We start from the raw sequence: 12322 nt of genomic DNA, 5'->3' as shown, positions 1-12322 counted from the left end.
TTTAATTATGTGTGATATTATCAAAAATAAAAAATACATACATGAGAGATTTTGAATAATAGAATTAACATATCCTGATTCAAGAAGGATTTTTCATTTGATCAGAAATCAAAACTTATAAATATTTCATCTAGGGTTAATTGAAATAACATAATTTTTACACCAAAATTTTGTCCACTTCTCCCTTCCACACAATGTTTTCGGTCACCCCATAATTTTGAGGGAATTTTGGCCACTCTTCTACCGTGCCGCCGCCCCGACGCTGCTGCAACATCGCCAGATTTCTGAAATCTTGGCGATCCAATCTCGACACAAAATTTGTTTATATTTATAGTGTGATCTTTACGAGAAACAAAATTTCTGCTCTTGGATTTGATTTGAAGATCGAATGAGGAAAATCCATTCGTATGGATTTACAAGAATGAATTTATCCATTTAAAACCGAGAATAATTGGAGTTGCCGTTATATACTCAAAAGTAAATCAGATCTAAACATCCTATGAATGATTTAAATCATAAAACGCCCAAGGAATATTTTAAACGTCAAAACTAAAATTTTTTAACTTTTGTTGCGCCTTGGGTGCGAGGAAAAAAATACTCCAACAGCTATACTAATAAGTGAATGTCATGTGTCAGCGGTTGCCACAAGAATAGCAAATACAGGCTCACTGTTAGAGTGCCAAATCTTGAAGTCTTTTTGAATAGACGAGGGAGATTCGAACACAAAATTCTTTCATTCACATGCAATGCTAGAAGGAGGAGAAATAAAATCAAAAGAATACAGGATGATAATGGAATCTGTTAGATTTATCTCAAATTACTATGCAGTATTTTGTTAATCTTTACTCAACTAGTAATGGCCACTATGATCCCGTATTCAATGTGGTAAACAATACTATTTTAGCCAGTGTTCTAATTGTTAGGTGAAGGGTGGGTCCCCCACATTAAATATAATAATAAAGAAACTTGTTATCCCACATCGAAAGAATCTGAAAACTGAACGAGGGAATTAGTTATAAATAGAGCTCAATTCCTTTTGTTATTGTATCTCAAAATCAAAAACTTTTCAGCTTTGATAAAAAGAGAGTGCATAGAAAAAAGAGTGTATTTTTTTCTTGAGTGCGGGAATTCTCTTGTGTGAGTTAGAGAAATTATTTTCTCGGTATACTCGGGTTGGGAGTGTGAGAAATATTGGGTGTATTGGTGTATACACTTGTTGTAATATTTCTTCCAGTAAAATTGCAGTGCTCCGTAGACGTAGCCTATATTGGGTGAACCACGTAAATCTTTGTGTTCTTGTTGGTTATTTTATTCCGTAATTTTTGGGTACTATATTATCATCGTGGTCGGCATCGCTTCGGGTATAATTCCCTAACAAGTGGTATCAGAGTCATGGTCTAGATCGAGCCGTGTGGGTAGAATCCTTGATACCTAAACGAATGAGGTGAGGGCTCCCTGTAAAAATCCTTGATTAAACTCTCGAGGTGGTTTATGCTCCCAGTATTCATGTAAGGCGTGCGCTCCAACGCAATGAAGTGGAGTAAAACCTCGATTGGAGGACGAATAAGGCTTGAGGGGAGGCTCGGACCATGAGAATAATAGTGAAACTTCGTTTGAGGGGAGGATTGTTGGGATGCAACCAAAGTCCCACATTGGAAGATCTAGAGAAAGATCATGGGTTAATAAAGATGTAATGATATCTCCATTTGTATGAGACCTTTTGGGTGGTTCCAAAAGCAAAACCATGAGAGTTAAAACACAACAATCCTCCTCTCAAACGAAGTTTCACTATTATTCTCATGGTCCGAGCCTCCCCTCAAGCCTTATTCGTTCTCCAATCGAGGTTTTACTCCACTTCACTGCGTTGGAGCGCACGCCTTACATGAATACTGGGAGCATAAACCACTTCGAGAGTTTAATCAAGAATTTTTACAGGGAGCCCTCGCCTCCTTCGTTTAGGTATCGAAGATTCTACCCACACGGCTCGATCTAGACCATGGCTCTGATACCACTTGTTAGGGAATTATACCCGAAGCGATGCTGACCACGATGATAATATAGTACGCAAAAATTGAGGAATAAAATAACCAACAAGAACACAAAGATTTACGTGGTTCACCCAATATAGGCTACGTCCAAGGAGCACTGCAACTTTTATAACTTGAAGAAATATTACAACAAGTGTATACACCAATACACTCAATATTTCTCACACTCCCAACCTGAGTATACCGAGAAAATAATTTCTCTAACTCACACAAGAGAATTCCCGCGCTCAAGAAAAAAATACACACTTTTTTCTATGCACTCTCTTTTTATCAAAGCTGAAAAACTTTTGATTTTGGGATACAATAACAGATGGAATTGAGCTCTATTTATAACTAATTCCCTCGTTCAGTTTTCAGATTCTTTCGATGTGGGATAACAAGTTTCTTTATTATTATATTTAATGTGGAGGCCCCACTCCTCACCTAACAATTCTCCTACTTGAAGACTTGATTTCAATAATGTCTTCACATCATCAGTGCAGCAGCTCATATCTCCTTTTTTAGTCTGGGAGACCAACTGAAGTCAAACACAACTTCAGTTTTTCAATGATAACAGCCTTCGTGAGCATATCAGCTGGATTCTTGCTTCCAAGAATCTTCTCAAGCTTCAAGACTTCATTCACCTGATCTCTAAGGATCCTCATTCCAAAGATTTGTTTTGCAGCATTCAAATCCTTCAAAGCAAATTCTTTTGATAACTCTTTCTCGAGTGTATCAATCTCCTCCAGACAAGCTCCTGCTATCAACATATCATCTACATATATCAGTAGTATGATATAATAACCATCAAGCTTCACATAACAACAGTGAGAAGCCTGATACCTCAGAAAACCATCATTATTCATTACACAATCAAACTTCTTGTACCACTGTCTTGGAGCTTGTTTGAGACCATACAAGCTCTTCTGAAGTTTGCACACCATTTTCTCTTTCACTCGTACTTCAAATCCCTGTGATTGATTCATTTCTTCATCTAGTTCACCATGAAGAAACGTCATCTTTACATCTAACTGTTCCAGATGTAAATCTTCTTTTACCATCAATCTAAGTACAGTCCTGATAGTAGTTAACTTTACCACCAGAGAGAAAATATCAGTGTAACCAATGACTTTTTTTTCATATTTTACAACAAGTATTTCTTTGTACCGCTTGCTACCGTCGTGTTCCAACCGGTACTCCCACTTGCTATGTAAAACCTTTTTACCTTCAAGAAGTTCTGACAACTCCCACATGTGATTAGATGACAGTGAATCCATCACATCTTCCATGGCTAACTCCCACTGTTTAAAGGTCTCATAAACATCCAATTTATTTTTCACAAAATAAACCCAAAATTTCCTGCTCGAATCATCAACAGTAGTACCATAATATCTTGAGTGATCTCCAAGGGATGTCATAGGAGATGGTCCACATACATCAGTATGTACCAGCTCCAAATCCGCTGATTTCGGTTCTCTAACCTCTTTTGAAAAGCTAACATTTTTCTGTTTTCCAAAAAATACAGCTTCACGCAGCTTGTGTTCATCAACGATCTTTAATTTCGGTAGCTTTCCATTTGAAACAAGCATCTTCATTCCCTTCTCACTCGTATCCTCAAGCCTACTATGCCATAGACTTGAATTAATTCCAGCATCCACAGCCGCTAATTTATTTCTCAAACTGGAATTCATATAAAGTGTTCCAGTTTTCTTTCCTCGAGCAACAATCATGGCTCCCTTTTTTACTTTCCAAGAACCATCACCAAAGGTCACTTTATGACCTTCGTCGTCAAGCTGTCCTACTGAAATCAGATTGTGTGTCAACTCTGGTACATGTCTTACTTTGTTGATTTTTCAGACAAATCCATTTGTCATCTCCCGCAATGTAATTATCGAATACATCACGATTACCAGTAGTATGAAACGAAGCTCCCGAGTCCATAACCCAAGAATCAACAAGGCTTTCCATGGATAATAGCAGAGCATCATGTATTTCCTCAGTGACAGCACTAGCATCGTTCTTTGTTGATTTTCAATTCTTTTTCAAGTGATCAGTCTCATCACAGCTCCAGCACTTCACATTCTTTTCAAAATTGCTTTTGTCTTTTCCATTTCTTGACTTGGACCTACCATGCCATTGGTTAAAACTCTTTTCGCCACTCCTTCTCCTTCCTCTATTCTCGAGATTTAGAGCAGAACTTGATGATGTTCCTTCACCCGAATCCATCCTGTGAACTTCTTCAGCAAGAATTTGATCTCTGACATCATTGAATTGTAGCTTTCTTTTTCTAACAGAGTTGCTAACCGCTGACCGCATTGGTTCCCAATTGTCTTGTAAAGACGCCAAAAGAATAAGTGCCCGAATCTCATCATCAAATTTAATTTCAACAGATGTCAGCTGTGAAACAATCGTGTTGAATTCATTGATGTGTTTAGCCACCGATGCATCTTCTCTCATCTTCAAGTTAAATAACTTCTTCATGAGATGTAATTTATTATTTGCCGATGGCTTGTCGTACATGTCCGACAAAATGGACATCATCTCCTCCGTTGTTTTTGCCTCCGCCACGTTATGTGCCAGGTTTTTCGTTAGGGTCAATCGTATTACACCTAACACTTGTCGGTCAAGAAGCTTCCAGTCATCATCCTCCATCTTTTCCGGCTTCTTTCCAGATAGAGGTTGATGCAACTTCTTGCTATACAAATAATCAATAATTTGTAGTCTCCAAAACGTAAAATTTGTACCGTTGAACTTGTTGATTCTCGGTCCCAATCCATCAACTCCGGCCATCACTTCTCTAGCCTTAGAAAAAAACCTAAAAAATCTTTTCTGATGTGGAAGATCAGACAAAGCTGCAACCACAGAGCATACTCAGAATTCTTAAGAATTCTCACAACAAGGCTCTGATATCAGTTGTTAGGACCAATAGAATCCGGATATCTCCACACTGTTATGATATTGTCCACTTTGGGTTTTAACCCTCATGGTTTTGCCTTTGGAACCACACAAAAGGCCTCATACCAATGGAGATATCATTACATCTTTATTAACCCATGATCTTTCTCTAGATCTTTCAATGTGGGACTTTGGTTGCATCCCAACACTAAGAATCCCGCTTAAGCACGCTTAAACTTGAAGCTCGGCAAAAACGCCCCGCTTCGGAGAAAGCGAAAAAAAGCTGTCAAACTGTAGCTTGACCGAATTAAGCGTAATTAAAGCGTATTTAAGCACAATTAATCACATCTATTTATTTTTTAATTTTTTTATTTTGAAGGTATGTCTTTTATTTTAAAATAATAAATTAGGTTTATAATTTAGATGTTTATTTTTTAATTTAATTATGATTAAGCGTGTCTGATAATAATTTGACAAATATTTAATATTTTTAATGTTGTCTAGTTGCAAAAACAAATAAAGATTGTAATTTTGAGATTTTTATGCTTCTATAAATATGAGAATTAATGCAACAGACTTAAATTTATCATATTTATGTATTATTTTATCTATTTATTAGTTTGAGATAATTAAAATTACACTAAAGATAAAAAACGCTTTTTCACGCTTAAGCATGTGCTAATATCGCATAAGCTTGGAGCTCGACATTCACGCTTCGGGGCGCTTCACGCTTTTTAGAACCTTGATTTCGCCATATGATAATGCCTTACTTCTTCCTCCTTATACGCTCGAAGAATTTAAAGAAGCGGTGTTTCAAATACACCCCGATAAATCTCCGGGGCTGGATGCCTTTAACCCGACATTCTATTAAAAAAAATTAGGCATTTGGTGTGTCATGATGTATGTAACACGTGCAAGCAGTGGTTGGAGCAAGCTTTTTTTCTTCGACAAAGCGGCCTGTTGTCATCATGGGCTCATGGCTATAAGATATGCCGAGGGGAGCCCACGGTTTCTCACCTTTTATTTGCAGATGACATGTGAAGAAGCTCGAACCATGAGGAGTGTTCTCATAACATCAAAAAAGGCATCTAGGCAGGGCATAACCTTGGCAAATCGGGTATTTTCTATAGTAGTAATGTTCATCATGATACAACAAATATTATTTCACCAATTCCACAGGGATGAACCGTTTTCCCGTACTCAAAACACAGCAGGAGTTTAAAATTTTTGTTTTGACATTCAAAACTTTCTTTGAGCGTCATATGATTTAAAGAATTCTTATGGTGTTTAGATTTGATCTATCTTTGCGTTTAAGAACATTGGCACCAAACCAGTCCGAGATTAACGGAATTGGTCTTTCTTGTAAATATTTACGAACAATCTACTAGAATCAACCCCCTTCTTTAATCTCTTGATTCAGGTTCACGATCAGAAAATGGATCACTCGTATAGATTGCATTAGATATCTAAAAAAAATTTGTGTCGAAAGTTGATCGCCGGAATTTAAAAAATGCGACGGTGTCAGGGCGACGACGCAGAGCTGTTGTGGAGGGGCTCGATCGTGTGCCTCCTGTTGGTAGCGACCGATTTTGTGTAAGAAAAGAAAAAAAATCGTGGACAAAATTTGTGCGTAAAATTTATATGTGTGTTTCAATATTGAATACACATATATTAAAAGTCTTTCCTAAATGTAATCAGTACTCTTAATTTTTCAGGATATTGTTTTTCACAATTCAAACTCTAATGCATATATATTCTGTTTTGGAAAATATCATGCATAATTAAATTATTAACTTTTAATAATACAATATATATTTATATATATGTACATATATCCATATAAACGCATATATTTATTTTTTCTTTAAATTTAATAATTTTTATTTAATTACTCAATTAATTAATTAATCTATTTTAGACTCTTCTAAATGTTTCATGAGAATTTTGCAACTAGTAGTCACTATTATTAATCCATTATTTAATTAATATATTTTAAACTTATTAAATAAATAATTGTGAACTCATTAAAAAACTGATCGAAGATCAGATAAAATCGATGTGTCGATGGTACAAATCTCGTTCATATAATGAAAAATAAAAATTTCAAAGGAAATTTTTTTTTTCAATGATCCAATTTTTAGCTGCCAATTTTGTGAACTTATACACTAAAACAGGAAGTTCTACTCTTCTCACTTAATTATCAATTAAGTTAAATTCCACAACTTTCATTACATGTAATTAACATATAAACTCCATTATAAATAATTTGTTTAATCTCCATCAAACTATAGTCACCAAATTCAACTACTTGAACTTGGCTATCTTAACACGAACACTTAATACAATACTTGTGTGACCATAAATAGTTCTGGGATACAACTAACCGTGAGTTTACAACTTCACGTGATTCAGAACAACATTTGTTCCTATTCGAGCTTACCCTATTTAGCCTCATTCTTTTTTGCAACCCTTGATCAAGAATGTCAGAACTCAAGTCTGATTGCACCCCTCAGATCATGGTAAGAGTGTTTAGTAGAATTTCCTCATGATTCCTTAGGTATCACTAATAGTGCCTGCAAGAATATGAAGTTATGGTTAATGTACAATACGGTCCATTCAACTTATATATCCTAATCGAATATACAATCATTGGTATATCGATAGTTGCAAATGAAATCGATAACTATGTGATGCATATTTGAATAATAAAAATTATATGGTAGGTGAAAATGAGGAAACCCCTTTCTAAAATGCACATGTCTTACCCTGACAAGATATTTCTTGCACTATTAACTCATCAGATCACATAGGATATCTTCACCCGTGGATGATCAGTGAATCCTAAACTACAATGCATTGACTCTTACTTATTTCGAAACTATACCTAACCTCGCTAACTGATGACCCTCAATGAAGTCGGAAAACGGATCAAAGTGAATGCTAGTATGTAGAACTTCTGCATGGTCTCGGGTCAAAAGACTAATGTTGTACAATCATAACCGCGGACTATTCCACTCGATAAGTGATACAACTTGAAAATTCCAAGGGAGAGTTGTTTGGTACATCATCAAATGATCACTCATCTATATGAATGGACATCTCCATGCTATTACCAATGAAACATGGTGTTTACATCACATATATTAGTCTCAAGTTCAAACGACATTTATTTTTATTTTAGGTGGCTGAATCGACTAGGAACAAGTTTATAATATACAGTATGTTTCTTAATTAGTTTCATAATCTTACGTTGAGATGCGGACCTCATGTTGTCTATTGTATATTCAGGGACTTTATCTATGCAGCTTGGATGAGTATACAGATAAATTAAATGTCATAACTGGATAAAATCGTAAAATATTATTGAAATAAAAATTATTTTTAAACAAGAGTCAATAAAATTCAAAACATGGTTCGTTGAACACTTACTCTAGACATGTCCATTTGATATACTGGAAAATATCTTGGCCGGCCATCACCGATTGGGTGCCAGAAAAAAAGTGATTTTCAGCTACCTTAAGAAGAGAATTTGGTCGCGGATTCAATCTTGGAACAGCAAATCACTATCGAAAGCATGTCCACTATTGTATGAGTGTTTTTCTTTTGCCGATGTACATAACAGAGGAAATCCAGAGAATGTTAAAATCTTTCTCATGGGGTCCGAAGAAAAATAACCAACGGTTCATCCACTGGCTTTCATGGGACAAATTGAGTGTAAGAAAAGAGAAATGTGTTCTTGGATTCAGAAATTTCCAAGGCTTCAATCTTGCAATGCTAGGGAGACAAAGCTGGCCCTTTATTTCCGGCCCGGATACGCTTGCAAGCATGATCTTCAAAGCTAGATACTTCCCTCCGGAAGACTTTCTCTCAGCCCAATTGGGCCATAATTCAAGTTTTATCTGGAAATGTATCTGGAGTTCTCAATCATTGCTGAGAATTGGTTGTCGCTGGAAGATAGGAAATGGAACCAAAATTAATGTTTGCATGATCCTTGGCTACGAGATGATGACAATTTCAGAATCCAGACGTCTATGGTTTTCTGAAATGGAATCAGTGTCTGACTTGATGATTTCAAGGCTTAAACAAAGGGATATTGGCTTGTTAAATGGTTTGTTTAATGAAAGAAACGTACACACAATATTGAAAATCCCGCTGCAGGAAACTTCTTTTCCAGATACTTGGGTAAGACATTACATCAAAAATGAGAAGTATGCTGTTAAATCAGTATATCGGGTTGCTTATGATATTATGTCTTCAAGTATGGAAGTTTAGTTGTGTGCTACGTGATGAAAACGGAGAGTTTATGGCATGCGGAATGCAATACTATGCTGGAAATCTACTGTTAAGGAATGCGAAGTTCTTGCCTTACTCAAACCTGTTATCTGGATTCATGAATTGAATCTTGCAAATGTGATTTTCGAACTTGATGCAAAAATTGTTGTAAATCTCCGGCCGAAGACGATACTGAATTTGGATCTATTGTGCACCAATGCAAATATCTTTTGCATCAAAGAATCTCACTCTCGGTTTAGTTTGTTTATAGACAAACACATGTAACAACTCGTTTCTATGCTACTCCTATTTATTTTGAGATTCTTCGTTGTTTGATTGAACATTTGGATTTCTTCGCATGATTTATTAATGTAGCAAACCTCTCACCTTCTGTTTCTTTAACATTTTATTCTCATTCCACCTTCAACAGGAATTGTTTCTCTTTCCCTTTTTTTAAATGGTTTTATCCAAAAAATTTATAATTTCCTGTGTTATGCATTTCGTTTATCGTCGTTGATTTAGCAAGTAAAAATCCAAATAAACAAGAGAATATAGTCGTGAATCCGAGAAAATCCACACATGGGTAAGCATACAATGCGAACATTGAATCAAGCTAAATCATCTCTGACTCCTTTATACTGCTGGAAAGCTGATCGATAAACAAATTCTGTTCTCGTAAATATTTACAGATAACTCGGAAGAAAACGGAAAGAAACATGAAAAACTCAACTAGGAAATGGAAAGCTAGAGAAGATTCACATAAACCATATCAAAATCGCGATATTTGTCTGATCGACGATCGTAAATTACTTAATAACATCGGACAATTGTTATACCTATTATAGCATGAAGCAGTAACATTACGAGCACTGAAGACTATATCCCATGTTCCCTGAGACACTCCCAATCACCATATCTATTGCAAATTTGAAAGTCACATACAACGTTACTGATAAAGCATAAAAAAGGAGTGTTTTTAGTTTTTACCAGTAAACATGTAAGAATCTTTTGTGATGGCTACCCATGGATTTCTTCCAAATGAAAAATAAACTCTCCCAATTAAAGTTTTCAATATTTGGAAAAATGAAGTAATATCAACTATTATAATTTAAGTTACCCTTAATAGTAGAATGTTCCCATCCATGGAGTTCACTTCAATTTCTTCCAACCCCTTAGCTTTTCATCTTCAGCGAGCTTAGTTCCCATCCATTACAATAGATTTCTTCGATGCTAGCAAAGGGAAAAAATGCCTATGTACAACTCCATGTATTGCGTAAAACAAAGTGAAATATACAATTAGAAAACTCACACTACAAAGTAAGACTAGGAGCATGACCTCAATCAACAAAATTAGTAATAAATTTGGAGTGACTCAGAACTAAAAAAAAAAGGTCCAGTACATCTTTTAAGAAACATTAGGGGGATAAACAACAGATAAGAAAAACATAAATGGTAATTAATAAGACTTTATTTTCCAAATTTTGAACTATCTAAAAATAATAAAATTAAACGTTTAACATACAGATATATAGGTTTAAAACCAACACAAATGTAATCACAACAAAAGAATCAGTTATCCAGCGAGATACTATATAAATTTAACAAATAAAAGTGAAAACAACCACAGATGATTCAGAAAAGCCCTCAGAGCACAGAAGGTTATGGTAACATCTAATGATTTCAAGAAAGCCAATCCCACGTCATCAACACCATCCATATGGTAAATTGCTAACAACAACAACAACAACAACAACAACAACAACAAAAATAATAATAACAAGCAGAGTGTTGCTGATAATGATGACGACGACGACGACTACTACTTGGACTGGTTAAGATGAACAGGGAGGCAATCAACCAAAATAAGAGCTACACTCAGAACCTTGTAACACACCATCATTGGGCATCACTGAAAGTTACGTCTTCAGGATGTTTAGGGAAAATATAAGACCAGTAATCAAATACAATTCAAAACCATCACCATCAAAAAAAGAAAAGATTACACATTCACATAAATATGTTTTTTTTCTTAGCCAAATGTGAATAAAAATTATCAACTCCAAAGATTTAAGGGGTAGAAAAGATGCCAATCTAATGCCCTCTGTTCGAATAATTTACGATAAATATTATGAATGGGAGATAACCGTCTCTTTTTTTGGTCTGGATGTCTCGATTTCAAGCCGGATTAGACCCATTACAGCAAAAGAAGGTCAGCTCAAAGTGGCTGATCCAGACATATTGAAAAAAATTAATTCATCTCCAAAACCTTTGAGTTGCCATCATCAGCCCCAACTTATGGGCAGCTGCCGGACTAATGATCAGATTTAAAAAATAAATCTTGATCAAATTTAAAAATGTAATATTTGAAATATCTATGCAATAATGCTAAAAAGGACTATGTAAGTCATTAAAAACAAGAATACAGACAGGGATGGGAACCTAATCCACACATCCAGACATGTTAACAGCTAATATTTTCAATTCTCAGCAGTGAGGAAATAATTGTTGTGAAGAGAACAACTACGACAACACACAAGTCATTATCCCAAGTGGGGTTGGCTGTGAAGAGAACAACTTTTAAGGCAAAAATCAATCAAAGCTAAATTTTTACTTACCATAAGGAAAATATAATTCAACCATAAAGCCCTCAGATCTCATAGCTTTTATAAGTCACAAGCGGCAAAAAAATGGAGGTTCAGCCAACGCCCTGTGCACACCTCTACGAGCAAACAACCAACCATGACATGGAACAAAAAGTAGATTTATGATGGAGGAGGTTGTGGTGGTGGTCGTGGTGGTGGTCGTGGTGGTGGTAGTCGTGGCGGTGGCGGTTAATTACTCAAGCAATGTGCAAAGGTCGCTGATGAATCAAAACCATCATACCACTTCAAGGTGTTAATTGTTTCCATCATTGGGCAAAATAATATGAAACATCAAAAAGTGAATAATTTGACTAGAAAAGATCTACATACACATGAATCTGGATTACAGATATCTATGACCGTGAGCCTTGAAAAAATTAATCTATAGGAGCTCAATTCACATAGGCAGACTTAGCGAGAGTAACCCAACGTACCATTGAAGGAACACAGCATCAAAGCTCTAACAATTTTCCTTAGGATGTCTTG

General features: G+C 35.7%; 1 long non-coding RNA gene across 1 annotated transcript; it reads right to left on the bottom strand.

The window, feature by feature from the left end:
* Positions 1-9963: 9963 nt before the first annotated feature.
* LOC140975165 (uncharacterized) lies at positions 9964-11971 on the bottom strand. Its single transcript, XR_012174914.1, has 2 exons — positions 11810-11971; positions 9964-10424 (listed from the first exon to the last, which is right to left on the bottom strand). It is a non-coding gene; the product is annotated as an uncharacterized lncRNA (long non-coding RNA).
* Positions 11972-12322: the final 351 nt, after the last annotated feature.

This window comes from Primulina huaijiensis, chromosome 4 (assembly GCF_012295235.1).
Source record: "Primulina huaijiensis isolate GDHJ02 chromosome 4, ASM1229523v2, whole genome shotgun sequence".
NCBI classification, from domain to species: Eukaryota; Viridiplantae; Streptophyta; class Magnoliopsida; order Lamiales; family Gesneriaceae; genus Primulina; species Primulina huaijiensis.
Note: the sequence above shows the minus strand (reverse complement) of the source record. Positions and strands in the feature narration are given on the sequence as shown.